Source organism: Corvus moneduloides, chromosome 12, assembly GCF_009650955.1.
Source record: "Corvus moneduloides isolate bCorMon1 chromosome 12, bCorMon1.pri, whole genome shotgun sequence".
Classification (NCBI taxonomy): Eukaryota; Metazoa; Chordata; class Aves; order Passeriformes; family Corvidae; genus Corvus; species Corvus moneduloides.
In genome coordinates this window covers 15835506-15848183 of record NC_045487.1, presented here as the reverse complement: position 1 = coordinate 15848183, position 12678 = coordinate 15835506, and the positions used below count along the sequence as shown (strand labels likewise).

Sequence of the window (12678 nt, the reverse complement as noted above, 5' to 3'; positions counted from 1 at the left end):
TAGTTATTTTAAAATCTTTTGATTGACAAATAGGTCTGTGTGTGTTCAGTAGGTTGGCTCTAGTCGAGAAAGGTTCTCTTCTGAGTGTTCCATACAGGAAAAAGGACCTGGTACTTCCAGTGGATGTGCTTTTCTGTTATGACAATGGTTTTACTTTATAAATTTGTGAAAATTAGCTTCCAAATTAGGCAATAATTCAAAGCAAAGTGGAAGAGGATATTATTTTCCTTAAGCTATGAAAACTTCCTTATCTTTTTCAGTTGCCCTCAGTTTCTGTTTTCAATGATAACTCTAACACATCGGTAGAACCATATAAAAACCACTTATTTCCAGACTGTCTTGATGCAGGAATCTTTTAAATGGCTCTATTGACTCCATAACTTGAATTTTCTGCCAGTCTTGTGTAATGATTTTCAGTTTTCACAGGACTGCTCCTCTGCAGTGACTGTCTTGGGTATGGTCAGACCTGAGAAAGAACAAATCCAAGGAGCAAATGAAAGTAATCCTGGAGCAACCATCTAATTTTCTGTTTACCAACTTTTAGTTGATCGTTGCATATATGTGGTGTGCAGGAATTTTCATATGCCTTCAGGAATCAAGGGGGAAAAAGGTTCTGTCAAAGGAGAGAATCTTGAAAATGGTGGTTCTTAATTAAAGTATCTCTGATAATCCCCTGTATGACGGTTGTATGATGGTATGAATGAAAAATGTCAAGGAAAATATGACTACTGAGCTAGAAACCTTGCAGTAATGTGGCTCAGACCAATTTGGATCAATCCTATGTCTTTACAGCTAAGAAGTGTGAAGAGAAATTTAAATGATACCTGTCTTATTTAATTGCTTGTAATAAGAGACACTTTTATTTTGCAGTCTTGTATAACAGAGGCACAGCACTTGCTGTAAGTAGGTGTAAAAGCATTTACAGAGGCTTAAATCGTGGGGGTACTATGGTTTGTGTGTTAAATTGTCTTAAAGGGTACAAGGTATGCTCATTCAGCTGGATTATCTAGAGGCTGGAGAATTTTGTAATTAAGAACTAGCAGACCTCTAGTAAAATGTTTATCATGTTACTAAGTAAAGATACTTCATTTACTTATTTTGACAACCGTAGGTTAGTTTCAGTTGGAAGTTATTCAGAAATATGAGTGCACTTAAGTCATATTTTATGAAAATACTGAAATCTGAACTTGAGACAGGCAGCACTGCCCGATAAAACATGGGGAGCCTGTGTGTAGAGGATGGAGAAACTCCTTTATTTTTGCCGTAAGATGTGTGAGTCAGCTGGGAGTAAGTGACACTCCACTATGCAGGTTTACGGGGTGTCTGCTACGAGGATTTCAGGAGGACAGCAGGTTTTCTGCTTTCCACATTTCTCCCAAAACCTCTGCATGTCATTAGACAGCTGAAACAGAATACAGGATGGGCTGTAGGAAGATGCAGCATTATTTCATCTGTGAGAGAAAAAAAGTCACTTAACTTGCTCTTAGCTGTGTTATTTGAGATTCACGGGATCTCTTCTCGATTGAATGATAAATGCCAAATTCCCATAGAACCCACCCCTTATTCTCTTAAAATATAATGGCAAACATTTGTCTATGGCACTTAGTGGGTTTTGTATTTTAATGTTATAATATTGATGAAATTCAAGTGCTTTATTTTAATGTTATTTACTACAAAAGTCAATTGCTTAATCGAAAGCTGATTCCTTTAGGCAGAAAATTTGCTTCCCCAAATTCCAGACGTTTTAGTGTTTATTCTTTTGAACTTGGATAACGTATGTTCTACATCTTAAGCTTCCCTAGTCTGTCTCAGGATTTCATTAACATTAGTTAAAATATTAGCATGTTTCAGAACTTGTGAAACCAGCTCCTCTGTGCTGGTTCTATGACCAGTATTGTATTTCTCCCAGTTTTCTCAGCTGCCATGGACAATCAGAACGCACCTGGGAGCATCACTAACACTGATGGACATCTTTTCAGTGACTCTAAATGGAGCATATCTGACATTCAGCTGAGATGGTCCTGTGTCTTTAGAAAGGGCTTAATACCCTTTTGTACTATGAAATAAAAATAACAGTTGATAGAACGTAACATGTTAAACTTTTGCCAGTTTCATCTTGGCTTTCCTCTCCAGGAAAAAGCCACTTCTGTACAGAACAGATCTTTTGCAGTCATAAACTCTGGCTTCTCAATGAATTGATTTATATTAAATCTGTATTGTTTGCCAAAATTTTCTGTACTATATCAGGAGATAGGATAAAAGCAAAGAAAATACTCAGAAATACCCAGTTGCCTTTTAATGCCTTTATTTCCTTTTAATAGTATTTTCTTTGCATAGTTCTTGACACATGAGTTTCAGTGACTTTGTTCTCCTGATCATGTTGCATTAAGCCTACAGATTCTGGTGAGAAATACTCATTTGGAATGTAAGAGTCCAACCAGAAGTTTGTGTTGAAATGAGAACTACTAAGGAGATTATCAGAGTAACTGCATGAAGGAGAGCTGTCCTTTCATAAGCAGATTTGAGAAAGAGAGGTGTCATGTAGGATTCATGAGAGAGATGAAGACAGGAAGAGGCAATTTAAAAGGGAAGTTTGCAGATTACGGAAGAAAGTAGATAGAATGATAAGAAACAAAAATTTGTTTGGGTGGAGATCATGGCTTTCCCATGATTTATGGAGTTTTTCAGAATTCAAAGCAAAGCTGTGCTGACTTGTGGCTGTCAATATCAAGACATCTCATGAATTCAAACCAGAAAGGTTTATGAAGCTCTGGTACAAAGCAGACCTTTAACATGCCCCATCCCCACCTACCCTCCCTCCGCATTCTGAATATGTCTGGAGAATTCAAAAAGTTTCAAATTAAATCATCATTTTATAAGATATAACATAATGAAGTTAAAGCTGAAGGAGAGTTTTTCCTGTCCCTGACTTCTTTTCCTTTACCAGGATGATTCAGGCCTGGATTTCTTGAACAAGACAGAACAGTAAGTTCATGCCTCCTCTCTTTTTGCTCCCAGCACTGTTGGCTCACACTTTTCCTGTGCACAATCCTTCCCTTGGATGTACATACAGGACAATGTGTGCTGTACTAAAGCAGATCTGTTTAGCTGAGGCTGAAGTCTTCGGTCAAGAAGTCTGTAGGAGAGGAGAAGAAATCTCATATTTCACTCTATAGTTTCTCAGGGAAAAAAAAGTTGGCATTAAATATTGCTCTCTAGTTGATTTTATTGCTTCCAGTGCCTTCTACTCTTTCCTGTTCTTTTTTTGACAAGTGTGAAGCAAAAGTCAGACTGAGTTTTAGGATCAGCTCAGGCATGTCTAGCTCAGTTTCCAAATTCTAATGTACATAGCTGCTCAGTAACCAAAGGTCTTGTTGATAGGCAGTAGTCTGAACTCTTCCCTAAGAAACTCCTGGAGCCCTAATGTCAAATCATTATCTGCTGGATCTGTGGAGATCAGTGGTAGGGCTGTCCCAGTGTTTTTAGGGTGGGTCTTAATGGTGCTCTGAGGGTAAATGTCAAAAAAAGGTGAAAGGTCTGCTTAAAGTTACCACTCTCAACCAGCTGTTCAGTCACTTAGTATCTTAACCATTTGTATTTGCAGTACTCTGGAAATACTGAAAAGCATAAAACAATAAGGGAAGGGTTAAACAATATTATTTTGTGTACTGTACTAGGTAGATTTATCTCTTTATCATTTTGTTCTCATTCTAAGATGAGGTGGAAACTGGGCAAAGAAAGATTAATGGTCACCAGGCAGGCACACAGTGATTGGAGTGATGTTGCATGTGTTAGTCCCAATTCTTTCATTCGATAGCAGGATTTAGTTGTATACCTGCATTTTGGAGAAGTTTGTCATTTGTTTTGACAAGGGAAAAGATGCTCATTTAGATCAACCCAAATCATCTTTATCTGGATAATTCTGCTTCCTCTTTAATTTCCAAAGACAAAGTGGAGGTTGTCTTTGAGGATGATAGTTGTACCCAGTGATTTTGCATTATTCTGTGCTTGGCAGTTTTTTACCATAGGTAAAGAGAAAGGCAAGGTAGGGCGATGTAGATCTTGGCTTCATTAATTTGCCTTACCTGGGAACTCTGATTATCACGATTTTCATTTTAATTGTGACTTTTTGCTGCACAGTCCAGTTGCTTCACAGTTCACTGTCAGTCCTTCTGCCCTCTTCTCACAGAGGATGTTAAGAGCTGAGAAATGGGATTTTGTCACCATTCATTAAAATCCTTATCCTATCCTTCAGCTTCTTTAAAAAATGCTTTCCCTTAAGTCTCCTGGTTGTAAGAAAATCACTACTAAAGCAGTGCCTGCACTAGATTATTTCATTAGTGCTACTAGATACTGCTACTGCTTAGCTTAGCAGCTTCCTCCTTCACTGAGGATGGTCAAGCTATTTCCTTCCAAAACATGGTTGAACACATATCTGCTCTGTGTTTGGAGATGTAAACTGGTCTCCTGGAATAATTGAGAGCTATATGTTTGATAAGTAATTGCTCACCCACCCCCTTCCTAATTGTTGATTTTTCTTCTGTCTTTGTCAGCTCTGGAAGCCTTGTAACTCTGTTCTGCTCCCTTGTTTGGGATCAGAGTTATATTAAAAAACCTGACATATGAATAATATTTCTACTTAAAATGAAATAATTTACCTCACATGGCTGCTAACCAGCTTCAGAAAGTAACAAACAAAATGCTACCCGTCTGTTTCAAAAATCACATGCTAATCTGGAAATTTGGTCCCACTGGGTGAAGATCAAATGAACAATATTATCCTTCTGCACTCAGTCACACGTGCCCTGTGTACACAATCCAGAGGGAAGGTGTAAATAGGCAGTGTTTAGGATCTATGAATTGTTAGCTTATTCTGCCCAGCAGGCTGATGTGCTCAGGGTATAAACAGATCAGTCTCTACTTGATCTTCTGCACCTCATGCTTTTTGACATCACCATAAATTCATATTGTATTTTTATGGAAGCTGTAGAAAAGAAGTGGCACGGCTTTGGCAGCCCTGGCACAATTTTATTTTGTATTAACTGTAATATTATATTTTTCCTATGCTGCTGTAGTTCTGGGGCTCCTTTTATCATTTTGGTATTTAAGTCACTCTTGCATAATATGTTCTTTTTGTTAGAGCATCAGTGGTCTTTTAGTTTACCTGTGAAGGAGAAAATGACTGTGTTACTGTGTGTGTTTGATTCTGCTACAGGGTCTCTCTCAAGTCTTGTCACCGCAGAATATGGGAATAGCCGTCGGAATAAACGTCATCCTTAAATTCCATGGGTTTTCTAGCAAGTACTTATGCTATAAAAACTGTAACAGGGTTTAGTTTTTGTAGTTTTCTCTCTTACTCTTTTCCTGAAGAATACATTATCTTCATATCTCTTAATGGTGTGATAGCTTTCAAATGTGTTGTTGTCTGAACCCTTGATTAAACAAAATGGTGCTGATTGCAGCAGGGTGGCTAAATGTGGACAGAAGTGGCTATTGCAGCCTGCTCACTAAGAAGTCATTTATCAAAGTTTTATCTGATTTCAGAGGCATTAGGTTTATCAGTCACAGTTTATAAATGGCATGTCATCAGCATCAAACCGGAGCAATGCCTTGCTCAAGTGCTGCTGTAAAGCAAGTGTAAACATCCCTGCAGATGCAGTGTCCTTACCTTAGGAGCTGTGTCGTGCACCACATAGCAACCCTCAGCATTTTGTTTAGTTCTGGAATTGTTTCAGTGTTGTGTTGGTGATCAGAGTTTGATTTCTGCTTCTCACCCAACACCAAAAATGTTAACGATTGAACTCTTGGTGAGAAAAGCAAAGGCATTAGGTGCAATGTGCAGAAAGATGCAGTGGAATGTATTGAAATAGACAACTGGAAAAGTTGAAGGTGTTGGGGCCAGCAGGTGATGAAACTGTGTGACATTCGAGGGCAATATGGGGGGAGTTTTATTAAACCTATACATCCATTTGAGCCTAAATTAACCTTGGTGGTTTTTTAACCAGCCTAAGAAAAAAAAAGTGCTAAACCCTCAGCTAGACAGACACCCTGACTACTCACCTGATTTTGGGGGTATGTTTTAAAAATTTCAGCACTCAATTCTGTATTTGCAAACTTAAGCTCCAAATTATTTATTAATGGTGAGAAGATTGTTTTGGACCCTTAAAAGCATACACAACTTCTTTAAGTGATTATGAAGGTAAATCTTATTGTCTGGGGAAATGACTTCTGCACAGCTATTTCTTTTATTGCTGTGCTGAATGTGAAGGCATTACTCACTTTAATAAATCCTACTGTATCTCTCAGTCTGTGTAGGCTGATATAAATATCTCCAGTTATGTCATATTACCACCTTTGTACAGCTAAAGTTACATTCTTGATGACTGGTGGCTGATAAATGCAAAACCTCATTTGGTTTGTGAGTGATTGAATGCTAACACTGTTTAGATTTCTTAATATACTTGTATTAGCATGAATAAGTAATGAGCATGCCAGGCATTTTTGAATATTTGATTGTATCTTTATAATGGATTTGTGTCTCTCTCTTTGTGCTAATGTCATTGTAACTTTGTTGGTGTCATAATTCCAAACCCTAGCAATCGATCTTTATCAGAATATCTTAAGTCAATTACCCTCTCATGGCCAAATTACTGTGTCATAATACTTTTCTTATAAAAGTATTCTGCATATTGCATTTAAGATACAAATAGGTACTAATTCTATCTGCAGTATATTCTTCATTTCCTCATCGTGGCTTCTCTGAGTGTATCGGCCTGTCCCGTCTCTATAAACACATGTATGCATACATGAAACATTAAAGCTTCTCCTAGCTCTGCTCTGTATTAATAGACTGGCTGGCCCTTACTACTCAAATTCAGCCATCTCTCGTGTGCCCTAGATTTCTGCTCCTTCTAAAGGAATCAAGCCCTGATGTTTGCCGTTGCTTGGAAATCATAATCCATTATTTTGGATAGTGATTATTGTAGGAAGAAAATACTAGTTTGCCAGAGACTTCTAGTTATTCTATTACCTTAAAAAGACTTGCACCTGCAGTGTAGTGGATTTTCTTTCATTATCTTGTGTCCTGTTTGCTGACTGACATATTTAACAAGTAAAAGAATTGGAAGAAAGGCTATTTTGTTATCTTAGTAGTTCCCAAATATATATTGCTTTTTCTATGAAAACATGCCTCAAGAGAAAACTGCTGGATCAGTAATTCTGGCATGGGGCGGGGATTATCTGGGCAGGCATGGTTCTGTCTCAGTGCTTCTGAATTTATGCTTCTGTTCTGAGGTCCCAAACAGTATTTTTGGTTATGGAAAATTCAAGACCTGTTCCGTGCACTTCTGTTCATGATAGACTTAAAACACTGCTGCTTCATGTCAGGTGTTGGATCCATACCTTCACTGTTTCTATAGTATAGCTGAAACACAGGCCCAGCTGCTGTATTTAATTGCTGGGTTTTATCAGCAGAACCAGTATGAGCTGGAATGTAGGACTACCAGTGGTGAATCTGGCCCTTTCCTTTCCTTTCCTTTCCTTTAAAATCAGCAAGCCAAAATGCTTCCCATTTTTTAAGCTATATTAATCAAAATGCACTAATAATCATGTGAAGCAAAGTAAGTCTGTAACAAGGCGCAAACAGAACTGCTGAATGATGGAAAACCCCCACAAAATGGGATTAAAATAAATTACTCCTGCCTGCTAGAGGCTGGCAAAGAGATAGTCCTCTTATTTTGCTCTTCAGTCCATTGACTCAGTGGCGTCTGGATTAAACCGAACTTCACAGAGTCTCTCTGATTTCCAGAAAATTTCTTTTTTTTTCCTCATCTCCAAAGCTTGGATCCATGAAGTTGACATATCCCTTCTTTTTTCTGGAAACTTCCAGTCTGGCTTTTGCTGCAAGTTATGCCCCTGCTGTCCCCAGTGTCCTGCTCTGGCTGTTCCCGTGGGCAGGGCTGAAGCTCAGCTCTCCAAGGGCAGGACAAGCTTCCTGCCTTGCTTCTGCACAGGGTTCAGTGAGCATGTAAAGCTCTGGAACAGGGCAATTACACAGCCTTCCTTTGCTGCCCAGCCACAGAACATCCCAGATGGGCTGTTTGCAGTCCTTCAATGGTAAACTGAGAGCAAACCCATCAGATTATTCTCTTTGTCACACACTAACTTTGCATGATGGGCAGAGCATCTTGGTCTACTTTGTGTCTCAAAAAGAGGGTTTAGGATGTTAATAACAGTGAATTTTAATATTTTACATAATGTAATGCAGGAGAATATTGTGATTAACAAATGAGAACCTGAGAAAATGGCCCTCATGACCCAAAACTTTCCGTACTTCACTGAAGGGAGTAAAAGAAAAAGCTTCTTAAGGATTTCCTCCTTATTTTCCAGAAAGAAGTTACGGAGCATACTTGCTGGGAGAAGTCCATGAAGGTAAGTCTCCGTTTTCCTGCAGACTTAAAACATGTGCTGTCAAGGTGTGCCAAGATAAGCCCATGGGACTGTTACAAAAAGCCGTAATGAAAACATCTGGAAACACCTCAGACTTCCACAGACTTGTCAGTGATGAATCCAAAGATGGAGCTTTGGAAAAAAAAGATGAACCTTCCTCACCTGTTTGCTTTGAAACTCCCACTCCACCTTCCCTTCAGCCTGCAGCCTTTATTCCCTGCTTGCATTCACACTCTGCATTCCTTCTTGCATGTCATTTGTTCAGGCCTGTTTCCCATGAATTTTTATTCCATGTTCTTATGTCCCATGTTTCAGACACGAGCAGCATGGCCTCTGGATCAGCAACAGCTCACATGGAGTTTTACAGATCTTGTCCTATTAGAACAGGCCATATATTTTGTAGTTTATTAGAGTTATGTGGGAGAATCAGAAGGGTCACATCTCCCTCTGTTTTTCCACAGAAGAAAATGAATGTGGTATAGTTCACATTGATGCCAAGTACGTAATCATATTTCCCTCCTACTTAGGAAACCTTAGCTTCAGAATTTTATGGTAGATGAGCAGATGCATTGCATGGGATGTTTTCCAGATTCCTTTTTAAAGATCTGAGTCACTAAGTGTTTGCCATGCAAAGTCCTTTACTCTGTAACGTCGTCCCTGGACCATTTGAATGTGCACCAGGAAACATACTGAGCAAATTACTAGACTGAATGGCAAATTTTTAGTAAAGTTTGTCATTCAAGTTAACAAAGTGACAAGAGTGCCAAAAGAAAAAAAATCTAAATGTAAAGTCTGTTTGTACTCATTTTTGAAAAAAGCCTTGCATTTTTGCTTCATGCGGTTTGCACAGCTCTGCTTTAGGCTACGGCATCGTGCGGAGTGGCTCTGGTGGTTTGAAGGTTTCATAAACTTACTCATTTGAAAGAGTGATACATAAAATCAAGCTAGTGAACAGTTTCAGAGCATTCCTAACCGGACAAAATCACTGCAACTTTTCTGCAATGCTTTGTATTTGCTGTGTTGAGCATCTCTCCATTATGCAGGCTGGATTTTGAGGATACCTTTCTTTCCATGTACTTTCCTTTTCTAAGTACTATGCAGAGAGGCATCACTGGGTAATGTTCAGCCGTGCAGGGTCAGCCCTCAGGCCCTCATCTTTGAGGAGTTGTGTTGCTTTTAAAAAAAGTTTACTTTTCTTTACTCTTGTGTCCTTACTACCGTTTACCATGCAAATACGTTCCCATGAATGTTGGTTTCAGTGTTGATAATCTCATGTTCCATTAATTCTCAGAAGATTTCAGTGAAGTAGTCTCTGGTGAAAACTATCCATTCTTTTGACTTTAGAGAAAGAGTTTCAGAACACTTTGTAAGCATATGTTTTTGGTGAACTCTGTTTATATGAATTTTTGGGGACAAAAAATTATTCAGAATGGTGCTTGGCTTTAAATAGCATGATAAGCTTGCAGATCACAAGAAGACTTATGAAATCAAGAGTTTTACTGTGTCCACACATCTATAACTGTCTTTTCACATCTGTTTTGTATTTTTGTATTTTCCCGGCACTTTCTGAGCCACAATTCCAATTGTGGTTTTATTAAATGAGGTAGAAATAGATTGCTCTGGGTGCAGGTGAAAGCAACATCTGGCTTGCTAATGTTATGATTGTCAGAGAATAAAGAGAGCTTTTCTCTCTGATTGTAATGTTATGCTTCTTGTCTTCCTAAAATGAAGAAAAAGAAAAAAAAGTATTTTCTTTGAGGCACTTTGTCTATGAAAGGGCTTTGTGAGGATATGCCCCTATAGAAGTTATTGAGTACCTTCCTAAATGCTAGTAACCCAAAGATACAAACTTCAGCAACGGGAAAGAAAACCTAATTTCTTAAGAAATAGGTTGTATTTCATTCATGCTATTTGAATGGAAAATTCAATGGAAAATTGAAAGTGGCATTTTTAAAAAGAAGGCTTGACAATGATCCCACTTGTGTGGTGCAAGTAAACTTCCTAATAAGCCTCCTTGGGGTCTCTGTCTGACTTCTGTGTCTGGTCGTGGGAGCTGGCAAGAGTTGGAGCAGAATGAGCTGCTCTGCCTGGTAAAACCCAGCACAGAACCCTGTGCTCACTGCTGCACCTCAGCCTGGCACAAAAAGCACCAGCACTGGAGTCACACAGAGAAAGCTCTTTCTTATTCTTTGAGGATTTATCTTTAGTGTTTGGTTTTATTGTGGTTGATATCTGTCACATCTGGTGAGGAGAAATGCTACCTGCTCTTCTAGAGAATTCCGTTCTGTGATGTGCCTTCTCTTGGGGCACAAGACGATCTGTATGGCAGAGTTACAGGCCTTGAAAATAAGACCCAGGTGGCTGAGAGATGCTAAATCTTGGAGTTAGGTAGTCCTGGATTCCTGGCTCTGTAGTAGCCCACTCTGTGAGCTTTCATTTAATTCCCAGCCCAGATATAAGCTGGAAATCATATCCTAGAAATCATGTACTCTTTTGTTGGATACCTTTTAATTTTTTTTTCTTTGATAAGCTGTGTTATTCTTGTAGTGGGCTTTTTTGAGAATTGTTGGGACACCATGTTTCCCTCAGATGGAAAACTTTATTTAATTCAGTAGTATAAGATGTGTTAAGTTTGAAATTTAGTGTCTGTTTTCCTTAGGAGCTTATGGATTTATATGTTAAAAACTTGTCTGGGTGAGCAGGACTCTTTTCTCAAGTTCCTTGGCAGAGTGGTTTCTCCTATATGTTTCCTGGTTGAAAATTCCTTCTCCTTTTGATTGTTGAAAGACCATTATCAGCTCTTTTTTTCCTCCCATGATATAAAAGCATGTTAGGGGAAGTTAATTAACAGTCTGTCCTTTTCCATATTTAAAGATTTTAAAAATCTGTTTAGCTCCTGGGAGAAGCTTATATTAAAATAGAGCATTGCATGGAAAAGCCACCTACAGATATTAGTTCTGTGGTAAAAGACACAATAAAGGAGACAGTGACTTTCTGTCTTTCTTGCTTGGGATGTATACTAGGCATTTCCATGGTGATTAGTATTTTATAAATGTCAGAGATAAACGGTCACAAGGAACTGCTGAAAACAGTAATAAGTATTGTAATAAAGACTTAAACAATTCTCCCAGTTTCCTCTTGTGATTTCACTCCCGGTGAAACTACAACTTGTGGACCTACCTGACCAAGCTAAAGAGCTCATGTATAGAGCTGAGATTATTTTCTAACCACCTGGCATTTCTATATTTTCACTTAATTTAAAAATATGTATCACCATACAGTGGCTCAAATGATATCAATACATTTGTTATAATGTTGACATCATTCATTATCAAAATATACTCACCATTTGTAGGAGAAAGTCATAATTAGTCCACAGATAATGAAAGTGGTAAATGCCACCTGCCAGTCGGTGGAGCCCTGCATGGAATACAGAGCCTGTCACTGGAGTGGCAGTGTTGGTGTCAGCTGGCAGGTTACCAGTGAGAGTAGAGCTGGAATGATGATATCGTTGGCACCATGAGTAATGTAAAGTCTATTTTGCTTATAAGCCTGTAATCTATAAAATTGAACAACTCCCAGACTGTACTTCATATCCAGGCATTTTTTTGTATTTGTACCCGGAAGTGTGTGGTACTTGGGAAAGGGAAGGTGGTACCAGTTTGTCTTGAAGCACCTTCTTTCCAGAAGTGTAAATGGAGTCAGTCTCTATTTACTGCTATGGAAGTGCTTCTATGCACAAATTGCATTTATTACAACAAATTCGCAGTGCAGGGGTGAGGCTTGCCAACAGAATCATTTCTCATCAGAGGGATGAGCTTAACGCACACAAACATAGTTGAAAACAGTTACCTTGATTTCCAGTCAAAATCAACATTGGTAAAATCTGTGATTAAGGTTTATCTTGTTTGTTCCAGAGGGGTATCTTTTCCTAATTTGCCATGGTTGAGCATCTGATTCCTATTGATTTCTCCTGTGATGGCAGTTTGACATGCAAATTCAGAAAAAGAGTGTCTTTGTGAGTCCAGGGTTTCCAGGACAGAACCAACACCCAGAGCCTGTTCCTGGTCTCACCATGGTGTGTAGGAACTCTTTGCCAGCTATATAAACGTCTTATAAGTGAAGAAAACACTTGTAACTTGGGGCTCCCATATTCTGAACTCTCATTTCATCTTGTCTGAAGCAGCAGTAGTAACATGAATATTTTACCTATTTTGTCTTTTTTTCTCT

General features: G+C 38.6%; 1 long non-coding RNA gene across 4 annotated transcripts in view; it reads left to right on the top strand.

Moving 5' to 3' along the window:
- Positions 1 to 12678, top strand: part of LOC116450082 — a 132906-nt gene that overhangs the window by 47305 nt on the left and 72923 nt on the right. For all 4 annotated transcript variants that reach the window (XR_004242670.1, XR_004242671.1, XR_004242669.1 and 1 more), the window contains exon 5: positions 8389 to 8430. This is a non-coding gene — a long non-coding RNA (uncharacterized LOC116450082). The remainder of the gene's footprint in view (positions 1 to 8388; positions 8431 to 12678) is intronic.